Below are 11,225 nucleotides of genomic sequence, written 5' to 3' on the forward strand. Positions count from 1 at the left end.
TTCCTGTCCTCCTCAGTCCAGATTGGATTTTCATAAAATTCTTCCATTGGCCAAAACTTTCATGGTGATAATTTTCCTCTTATAATCCTGATTTGAAGACTGTGTTACAATAGACCTGAATAGAATCATAGAATAGCTTGGGTTGGAAGGGACCTTAATGACCACACAGTTCCAATCCCCTGCCTTGGACAGTGTTGCCACCTACTAGACGACATCAGGTAGATAGCAGCCTGCTCTCATATCTCATGAGAGCTGAATATCATGGCTGCACCAGTTTTCCCTAGATTTTGGAGGATCAACATCCTCCTCCTGTTTTGCAGCTAAGTTAACTCAGCAAACACAGCAATATCCAGAATTTGCAAAAAACTTGTATTCATGAGATTCTGATCAGCAACAGATGTAAAACTAATGCACTGGTTGTCCATCACACTTGAAGGAAACACCAAAGAGAGCTGACTTAGAAAGGCATGAGTACTGGCTCTGATTTGCTGTTTACTACCTTGTGAATGCACAGGCAAGCCCCCAAGGCAGCCTACCATGTCTGCCCTTCACCATATCTGCTCTCTGAAAGCAGCTCCTGTATTTATCACTGAATCCCTTCTTTCAAAAGGGAAAGTTTTTCAGTGTTCTTGTTGTTTTTTTGCCAGCCATTATCCTTGTGACGTGCTGGAGACAGAATCTTTTGGATGCTTACTGTTGCGCCACATAGCAGCACTTTCCAGTGTAGTCCCATGTAGCTCATGCAAGCAGCATTAAAGAGTTAAAATTGTGTAACAGAATAAAATCATTCTCCACAGATATCAGCAATTATTCCATAATTAATCAGGCATTTGGGAAGGAAGAAGGAAGGTAATCATTCAAAGAGGGCTTTGATTCAGATAGCATGGCTGATATTTCTATTTTAACACATGGAACAAATGGAACTGGGTTGTACAAGTAATCAGAAGGATTCTAGGGGGCTTTCATTCTCACATGCTTTTTTGCTCTTTCCAAGATTGGGATGGCTATGAATTGGATCAGTATCCAAACCTTGGATATAAAGAAGATCTGCTAGCAGGCAGCGAAGACAAAGGGATCAAAAATGTCTTTTCCAGAATATTCAGTAACAGGTAACATAGAACACATATAATAGTTTTAGAACAGAGTGGAATAGTAGGCAGCAGAAGCAGGCTGCTCACTTCCTCTGTGGGCTGTCATTTAAAACTGACCTGGCTCAGAGGTCCATGAAGCACATTTTGAACTTGCTGTGGTTCAAGGTGGGAGACAGTGCTCTGGTAAACAACACCTCTTTGTGGATCCTTCCCATTGCTTCTAGCTAACTGGTAAGAGCTCCTGTGAAATGTTAGGGCTTGGGTACGTACAAGCATTTCAGGAGCAAAATCCATTTACAGCACAGTATTTTCTAAGAGGAGTATGAAGAGATCTTCTAGAGTGATTACCTGATCTTCAAGGTGGGCATCTTCAAGGCAAAATCCCTGGCTCTGAATGTACTCACTGTACATATGAAAAATATAAAATTAAATACAGGTATAATCAAATCTGATGATCAGAATTACTGACAAAGAAATTATTTATAAACGTGAGACCTTGAACTTCCACAGCCATCTGCCAAAATCACTGAAAACAAAAGCAGGTCTTGAACTATGTTGAGAAGGATAATGCAGCCAAAATCTAGCCCTGGAGACCATAAAGAAGTAAGTACCAAAATCACACAAACTTCATAGTCACTTCCCTGCCAGCTGTACCAGAGGTTTAGATAGCTGTCAATAAGCAAATGTTATGATATACTTCCTCATGATAGCATATAGCACAGTAGGGGGTTGATTTTCATTTACTCTGCTATTTTACATGGAATTGACATAATATTCCTATTTTTTTTACTATGAGGGTGATGAGTCACTGGAATAGGTTGCCCAGTTAGGATGTGGATGCCCCCACTCTAAAGGCATTCAAGGCCAGGCTGGATGGGCCTTTGAGCAATCCATTCCAGAGAGAAGTATCCCTGCCTATAGCAGGGGGTTGGAACTAGATGATCTCAAAGGTCCATTCCAACCCAAACCATTTTATGATTCTATTATAATCCAGATACCAAACATCATTCATAATATTTATTGCTTGTTTAGATTACTCAGCAACTTAATTACTTAACAAAAAGTAATTCTGAGCTGAGGCCATTCAAGACTGATGAAAATTTTTCTTTAGTTAAAGGAGAAAGATTTGCATCCATGTGTTGTTTGCCACGATCACTGGAGAATTGACAGCAACATAGAATTTAACTGTATGCACAGTTTTTACAAAGAAGTACTGTGACAAAATCCCAGGACCCTTTTTTTCTTTAACTTGCTCTGTGGAGAGTAGAAGGGTTTTATATATGAGTTTCTCCAGACTTTGACTAAACCTTGAATGATGGTGGCTGAAAGTGATATTTATGTTTGCTGGAGAAGTGTCACCAATCCTTCATTATCTGAAGCTATGTAGAAGACAGAGGAATCCTCAGTGTGATCATTAATGGTTTTTAGGCAATTTTGCACTGATGCAAAGACCAAGGGTTAAGATGATTGGCCATGCTGGAGTCACTGCTCTAGCCAGCGTGTGTCATTCATTTTATGACTGAATTGGTAGATAAGGGGAATACCAGTGCTCCAAAGGAGCTGTGAGCATCTGGGTGTTTGCACGTCTATGCTTCTGAGCTGACACTGCAGGCAGGAAGCAAAATGTTCATTTAATTTCTGGTGTAAGAGGGTACACCACTCTCCATAGAGGTAAATCAGGTGATATAGTTGGTGTCCTTCATATAGCTGTTCAAACACAAAACCCTAATTTCAATATTTGTTGGTCTGGTATCAAACAAACTGAAAGAGAAAGTACTGAACACAGCACATTTCTGAGAAAAACAAAATAAAATTTTGTGTATTCTGGATCTTGTGTAAAATATTCTGATGATAACAGGGCTTCATCTAATAGCAGTATCCTTGTTGACTTAGTATCATTGACTCAGTACATTTTTTAGACCAAGGATTTTAATTTCTTATGGAAGCATATATCAAATTTCCTGGGAAATAACTTTGTTAATATAACATAACACTTAAGATCCTATTTGCTAGCACTCTTTTCCACTTGCTTTTAAACAGTGTAATTCAAAGTGTCTGCTAAGGAAATCAACCTGTTCAACAGTTTGTGTCCACGTGCTTGTGCAATGTCAGTCACAGACTCCTGTCATTTGTTATGAAAGAGCCAAGAACAAAGGGTCTTTTAGGACTATAGAGAGGAAATAGTCAAGTTTTGATTCCAGCAATGAAAGAAAAAAGAAAGAAAACTTTACTCAATGAAGTAATCCATTACAAGGTTACCCGAAGTTTTGTGGCTTTTTATACACTTCAGAGACCAACTCTAAAGGTAAAAACCAACACCCAACTCCTTCTTCCCATGAATGTTATGGAAACATGTCAGTGTTCAGAGAAGAGGTTGAAATATTTTTACAATTCTATGGGCAGCTGTAATTAAAAAATGCATATACATTAGAAAATACATTGTTTAAAAATTATTTTATGGATAGACAGCATGAACAGCAATTTCCCAGTAGAGGGAGCCCATCAATATCAATTCAACTGATGTGCTGTATTTCTCACCAAGAATGAGTTTGAGGTAAAAATCAATTCCAGTGCCGGTGGGAAAAAAAACATTACTGGGTGCACAGGACTATATGGTTAAATTTTTCCCGGTTTTGTTGACATATAACTTTGGTTGAAATGAGAGAAATCAATACAGACTGCAATCCATGGCAAAGTTCAGTCTCGTGTTAGGGATTGATTTGGTTCCTGAGACCCTGTGTATCTCACTCAGTAGTTGGCAGCTCCTCTCTGCAGACACGTCCCAAACTGTCCTCTGTTTCCAGCACACAGTTCACACTTCTCATCTTCATTTTTCTGGGAGCTGCTGATATCACCCTGGGTGCTCTCACCAACATACACCCTGAAGGCCCAGGCCAGAACGCCCCCGCAAAAGGAAAGAGGCCCCTGTGGCTCCTGCTTTCCTTGGGATCAATGCATGCCCATCTTCAGGGATGAGAAGAGCTGCCTCTCTAGGCCAAAATGTCTGTGTCACCTGTACACAAAGTGGTTGGTTTTACTGTCCGTATTCTCACTGTTAAATACACAAAAGCTTTTGGGAAGCTCTCTTCTAATACTTTGGGAAATTCTTGCTGCAGAGCATGGCCAGTTTGGCCTTTATTCTGACAGATCAACTGTGTGCGATGCCAGAAGTTTCTTTCTGAGAAAAAGAAAGTGTTTTTTTTTTCTCCCTTATAAACAGTACATTCTAATACTTAAATGTAAATATAACAAGATTAATTGAAGGCGTCAGTTTTAACATTATTTTTTAAAGGAACATTTTTCTTCCAGATCATTAAGGAGGTCTATGCAGGTTTAGACAAATAATTTCACGGCTTTTCTTTACTTGTCACACAGCCTTAACTAGTAAGAAATCTGCATTCCTCCACCCAATAAAAAATAAGCATTAAAGGCACTTTTTACATATAACATAATTGAAAATAAGAAAGTTTAGGAATGCATTTCAAGATATCTTCATCACCAAGTGTACCTTCTGCTCTGCAAGGGCTTGTATCAAAGCCAGCACTAGGGTAGATTGCCTGCATTTCATCTGGTCCAGCTCAGACCCGGCAGCTGCAGGTAGGTAACGTGTCTTGCTGGGCTGTGCACAGCCATAGCTGAAGAAAGAGGACACATCCCTGTTACTGAGACTTGAAATGAAGCATACACACTGACAGCTGTTTTCTAGCAGATAAAGAAATACATTTGCTCAGAAACAGAAAGGAGTTAAAACAATTGCATTTCCTAAAACAATAGAAAGAAGTAAGTAACAACAAAGTCAAAATGAAACAAAGCTGATAATAGAGTCTTTTTTCTTTCCTTTTAAATTGAAAGAAGATGTTCTGGTAGGGAACTTCAGCAGGAGATCCAGGATCAGAATTCACTCTTTTTCCTTTACACCAATCACTAGCTTTCAAATTACTTGATGATTTCATTTTCATGTGCCTGCTTACTGTGTAACATATATATATATGTGTGCACATCTATGTACGTATGTTCTGATACATACTGACTATAATTATATGTGTGTTGCATAAATATATACCTGATATATATAGAGAGACACACAAGAAGTTTGTGCCCCTGCACCTTTCATGAGAAATGTGCTGCAGGCTGGGTTTCTATTCCCCCTTCTTCCTCACCACAAAATCTCCTTCAAACTCTCCCCATGCTTCTCTGCATTCCCTCAGCTTCCTTCCTGCAAACAGCCTTCTCATTCTCACTGTCCTCCTTCCCTACTACCTTCTTTTTCTAAAAAGATGCCTAGGTGCCTGCAATCAGGTTGCCTGACGTTGCTCTGTGAGTTCCAATGCACATTCAAATGCTCATCACACAACTGCGCCAATATCTATTAACAAAACAGACAGATGGACATTTTGAAACTACAGCAGGGAGGTGGAGGTGGGCCTGCAGCCTCATCAGCACTGACGGGACATATGGATTACAGCAGAGATGAAGGAGAGCTGACTGATGCTATACAGCTGCTGCTTCGTAGCTCCTGGGAAAGCAGAGACAGTGAGGCCAGGAGTAAGGAGCTGGAGCTGGTGGATTGAATGGGACCTTCTGAATAGGACACCACTGGGGAGGAGCATGGTGAAGAGAGTACAGAGCTGGCTCTGATTTGCGAGTTTTGGGTTGATGGACAAGGATCTGGGCAAAAAAAAAAGTAGGCGCTTTGGGAGAGCAAAGGTTTGATATGTAACAGCCACAAAGGAGACTGAAGGAAAGACTATTGGAAGTAACACCTGCATGGCAACACAGAGTTCTGATCCCCCAACCTGTCCCCCTCCACAAAAACCTTCCACCCCACACTATTCCTCTCGCTTTTTCTCCTTCTCCAGTAAAAGCACCTCTCTCTCGCTCTCTCTTCCCACAGCCTGGGCTGCAGCTGGTGCTTTTCATATCGCTGTTCAGCTGGCAGGTTTTCTCCTCTTGTTGCTCCTTCCTAGTGTCTCTGTCCAGAGTATTGCTCACCCCATATGCTCCCCCCCGCTAGCCCTCCCTCCTGACTCACCCGACCTACGTGCAGAGAACAGCACATGAGTCAGAGAGACAGAGGGAACAGAAATTAGCAAAACAATGAGGAAGACAAAACTGCATCATAAAAAACGTCAAATGAACACCATTAGCTTCGCAGCGTTAAACTCTGAAGAAGAAAAACCCAGGTTACAGTTTAGCCCGACCCTCTCTCTCTTCCCCCAGTGAAACATGTGTTATGTGACACGATTTAATCATTTGACTGCATATTACTTTTCCCACAGGGCTAGTGCCTCATTTAGTGTAAACGAAGGACAGTGTTTGGGAATGGAGCTGGTCTCTGCACTTCCTTGCCTACATTCCTGTGTGTGACTACAGCCTCTATTTATCACCATACAACGTGAGAATTGTGTGGCATTCAGAACCGTTGGTTTCTTCATAAGGTTTTCTTGGGTGCCTTTACTGCAGGAACCTAACAGTGGTTGGAACAGTTTCTAGTTCTTCATAGCTTTAGTTTCTTTCATTAGCTGACAGAATGTCCCGTGTTTTCTGAAAGTCCTGTCTAGTATTTCCACATCCCAGCTTCTGCAACAACTGATAAACTTTGGCTTTGCCTGGTATTTGACCCTGAGTGAGTACAATAGATGAGAACTCCCTCGTCTGACATTACCTTTGAGTTATAACTTGCTTTGCAAGCTGAAGAGCAGTGAAAAGAAATCAAAGAATTATAGAGTCATAGAATGGCTTGGGTAGAAAAAGATCACAAAAATCATCTAGTTTCAACCCCCCTGCTATGTGCAGGGTCGCCAACCACCAGACCAGGCTGCCCAGAGCCACATCCAGCCTGGCCTTGAATGCCTCCAGGGATGGGGCATCCACAGCCTCCTTGAGCAATCTGTTCCAGTGTGTCACCACCCTCTGTGTGAAAAACTTCCTCCTGATATGTTACCTAAACCTCCCTCATTTTAGTTTAAAACCATGACATGATTTTGCAGAATTGACACTAGAATTGCCATGATAGTTCCACATACGGGTATCCTCTGCTTACTGGAAGTGTAGTTCAGCTACAAGACACATCCAGTCAGCCAAGACACATCCAATCAGAAATATTCTTCTTAGAGCTGATTTTCAAATTTCTGCAGCCTGAGAAATCATGTTTGCTCTCATTCAACAGATTTATGACAGGAAAAACAAAGATTCCTTATCCGTGAAGTTCAGATAGGGATCACTGTTTGCATACATGTTTGGGCTGTAAAGAACCCACCTGCACAGCTCACAGTATCAATGCAAATCTTCAAGTACTGAGTTTATGAGAAGTAAAGTATTCAGGATGTGCAAAGTGTTCTCTTACAGCCTTCTGCTTTTCCCAGATTCCTCCATTCTGAATCTTCAATATATGGAAGTGGAGAAGTCTATACAGAAAATTCTTACTGTTAGCATGTTTGGCATTTCTGACTTAATTGCACTAAATTACACATGCCAAATCGTTAGATTAGTTCAAAGGACTATAAGCACTTTGAAACAGTGCCAATTACGCATGACCTATGGATTTTTTCAGATATTGCACCTGCAGTCACTGCAGCTCTTTTGTTAATGCATGTAGGGATACAATGACATTTCCTCTTTCTACTTGTTTTTCTCAGTAGTTGTTTTTGCATATTATTCTATGTGGAAGGCTTTCATAAGGGGGTATACATTTTATATATGGTAGAAGTGAGCTTGCCAAGTTGCTGGTTAAAACCCAGAGAGTATACAGGCTCAAAAATAGAACAAAAAAATTCTTACAAAATTTTACGAGCAATATGTAAAAAAGAAAAGTACTTCAAATAGTAACAACAACATAATTAATAACAATTAAAGCCAATACTTTTTAAAAATGTATAACATAGTCATACATAGTCAGTTTTACTGATGGCAGAATTAGGCCTAGAAACCTTTTTAAACTTTACAGATTTAAATCTGTGTCTTCTCAATCCATACAAGAGCAAATATCCCTAGCAGGCCTCTGAAAATTGGGCTGTTATAAAATGAGTTTTTGTATTCAGTTTTCATTTATTTTGCTCACAACAAGTTGTAATGAAAAGAGAATGTCAGTGTTTGCTTTTCCTAAAGCAAAGCCAATATATGAACTTGCTCTTTATTCAACTACAGATGCTTTGCAAGGCCAGAACTATTTGTTCATATTTCTGTGCACTCTGTCTGGAGATGGATTGCTTTATCTGTATCAGCTACACTTATATGCTACATTTCCTCCACTATAAATTAGATGTGCTCTTACAGAGATGCTGACAGAGAGCAAATCTTGGGCTTGATGCTTTCAGGGTTGTTTTCAGACAGAAATGTTTTTCAGTTGTGCTGGGCTGGAGCAGGCCCAGGAGGTACACAAGCTGCACAGGGCTGGGATGGCATAATGTCTGCTCTGCAGCCATGTTGGGACAAGGCCTTCTTCCTTGCAGGCAGGCAGCTATGAAGGCGGCTGCCCAAAGTGAGAGAACAAAGGTCAAAGACACGGACTGCAGCTACTAGAGCCCTGAAGTAAGCAGCTCAGAGAGCAGGGTTAGAATCATAGAATGGCCTTGGTTAAAAAGGACCACAATGATCATCTAGTTTCAATCCCCCTGCTACGTATTGGGTCGCCAACCAGTAGACCAGGTTGCCCAGAAAAGAGAAATAGAAAGTTGTGGTTGTGGTGACAGTGGCTGAAGGAGCTGTGTGCCTCAAATGACCAGGCTGAAACTGGTTCTGATGCCTGTAAGGGCTGTTGTGAGCCTTCTTGGTCAAATTGCAGTGTGAAAGTAATCCCAAAACATGTGTAACTCTAATTTGTCTTTAATGCATTTGGACTGAGGCACAGATGTGTGACAGTGAGCAAATGGCAAAGTACAGAGGAGAGTTCTTGCTGTGGTGGATATAAGTGCCTGATACCTCTGATAACTCTGATGAAGCAAAAAACCGGGCACAGCACCAAGAGCAATGTAACAGACCTGTGGGTCTCAAAGCCACAGACATTTGAACTTGCAATGCTTTCTTTAGGTCACTTCTCTGAAAAGTTATTCAGGCACTAATTGTAAATTCATACCATAGCACTTAGTCTTCAAGAAACATTTTATGACTTGCTTCAGGTGCAGTGTTCAGTATCAGCAGCAACCAAACAACCAACAAGCCACAAGAAAGTCTACTGTCCCAAGCATTTTAGGGACTTAAGGCCAATGGATACTTATTTGAAGTATGTTTCTTAATATTTTTTATGGATGCTTTTCCCTTTGACTAGCAAGAAAAGAGGGATACCAATTATGAAGAAATTTTCCAGTCAAAAACAGAAGGATAAAAGGGCATATGGAAATAATGAGTTTGTCAGATGGGCAGACATACAGAATGCATCTGGGTTGAATTGGTCAAATAATTTTGCTTTTCCATTTTAGAAGCCATAGTCTTTATCTGCCTTTATTTGATATCTTCTTCTTACCAAGTTAATAGGATTTACTATGTTGGAGAGGACACATGAAACCTATCCTATGAAGAAAGGTCAAGGGAATTGGGTTCCAGGGAGACTTCACTGAGGCCTTCCAATATTTGAAGGGAGAGTATAAACAACAGGAGGTATGACTGTTTAAGAGTGTGTCTAGTGATAGGATAAGGGGAAATGGTTTTAAACTGAGACAGGTTTAGGTTAGATATTAGGAGAAAGTTTTTCCCACAGAAGGTAGTGATGCACTGGAACAGGTTGCCCAAGGAGTTTATGGATGCCCCATCCCTGGAGGCATTCAAGGCCAGGCTGGATGTGGCTCTGGGCAGCCTGGTCTGGTGGTTGGCAACACAGTACATAGCATAGGGATTTAAACTAGATGATCATTGTGGTCCTTTTCAACCCAGGCCATTCTCTGATTCTGTGATTCTATAGTTACGTGGTCATTTTACCAGAGACCATAAGCTGTGTTAATCGCATCATAACCACGTTATTCAAGCAATGAGTGGTCATCTCTCCTAGAACAGGCCTAACTTTCAATACAATGTGGAGCATGTAAAGGCAGTGTTCATTTGCTTATGGACATATTGAGAGGAAGAAAAGTAGAATGGATTAAATAGCTTATTAGTTACAAGGTAGTAAACTGAATCTATTGATAATTTAGATTGTCTTTTATAAATTTATTGTGAAAAGCAATCCTGAACAGATAGGAAAACAGAGTATGAACCAAACTAGTCTTTTTCACTTATTTTATTTCATTTTTACATATTCAAGTTTTCCTTAAGGAAACTGCCCTTGTATTGGTTCTCAGAATCTACTATGAGCAAGGCAAATGTTCTTGTCTCATTTTACCAATAAACATTTGGGACATAACGCTTTCAGAAATGAGTAGATGCTCTTATTTCTTCAGCTAGAGGAGGGCACAGTTGTGCCAGGCTTGCATCATGCATTTGGAACAGCATCCTAATCCTTGATTTCTTGTTGGTTGGTCTTTTTTTAAAAAAAACTCTGACAAATGCTGTTGTTCCTGTAGTCACCAACAGTACTGCACACTTACTTCTCTGTGATTCCTTAATGCATACTACAGTCATCCTTGTAGATGTGTAGAATCCCTGCAGGACTTCCTTCCAGTTAGAATTTTGTAATTGGAGTTTTTGACAGTGGAGATACTAATTGTTACTTAGAATCACTTTCATGTCATTTAAATAATGGATGGAAATGAAGAATCCCAGGAAGTGATTTTTCTCCACTGCTGAGACAAACACATCAAACCTAGGGTAAAGAGATAATTGCGATTATGAGTTTCATTTGCTGATTTAGTTCAGTCCAACTGGAAACTCTTTTGCAAAAGAAGAGTATCCATTAGGTAGGAATTAATGCCATTATGCAAGATGCATTCTGCTGTCAAAAAAAAAAAAAAAAAAATTGCAAAAGTTGCTCATACAAGAAAGGAGGAGCAGCAGCCACAGAAGATGGGTTCTTGAGCTTTGTTTGGAGAGAGGTGGTCCTCCTGGAAAATATTTACTGGCTCTTTCTCTGTACTGGTGACATCACCCAACTTGCAAAGACATCTGCTTGCCAGATGCTGAAGGGTATTTGCTGTAGTACTATTTATCTGAGAGTGAAAGTGTAACTAGATACTGAAGAGACAAACATGGGTAGAGCTGGTTGAG

The sequence above is a fragment of the Meleagris gallopavo genome, chromosome 1 (genome assembly GCF_905368555.1).
Source record: "Meleagris gallopavo chromosome 1, MGAL_WU_HG_1.1, whole genome shotgun sequence".
NCBI classification, from domain to species: domain Eukaryota; kingdom Metazoa; phylum Chordata; class Aves; order Galliformes; family Phasianidae; genus Meleagris; species Meleagris gallopavo.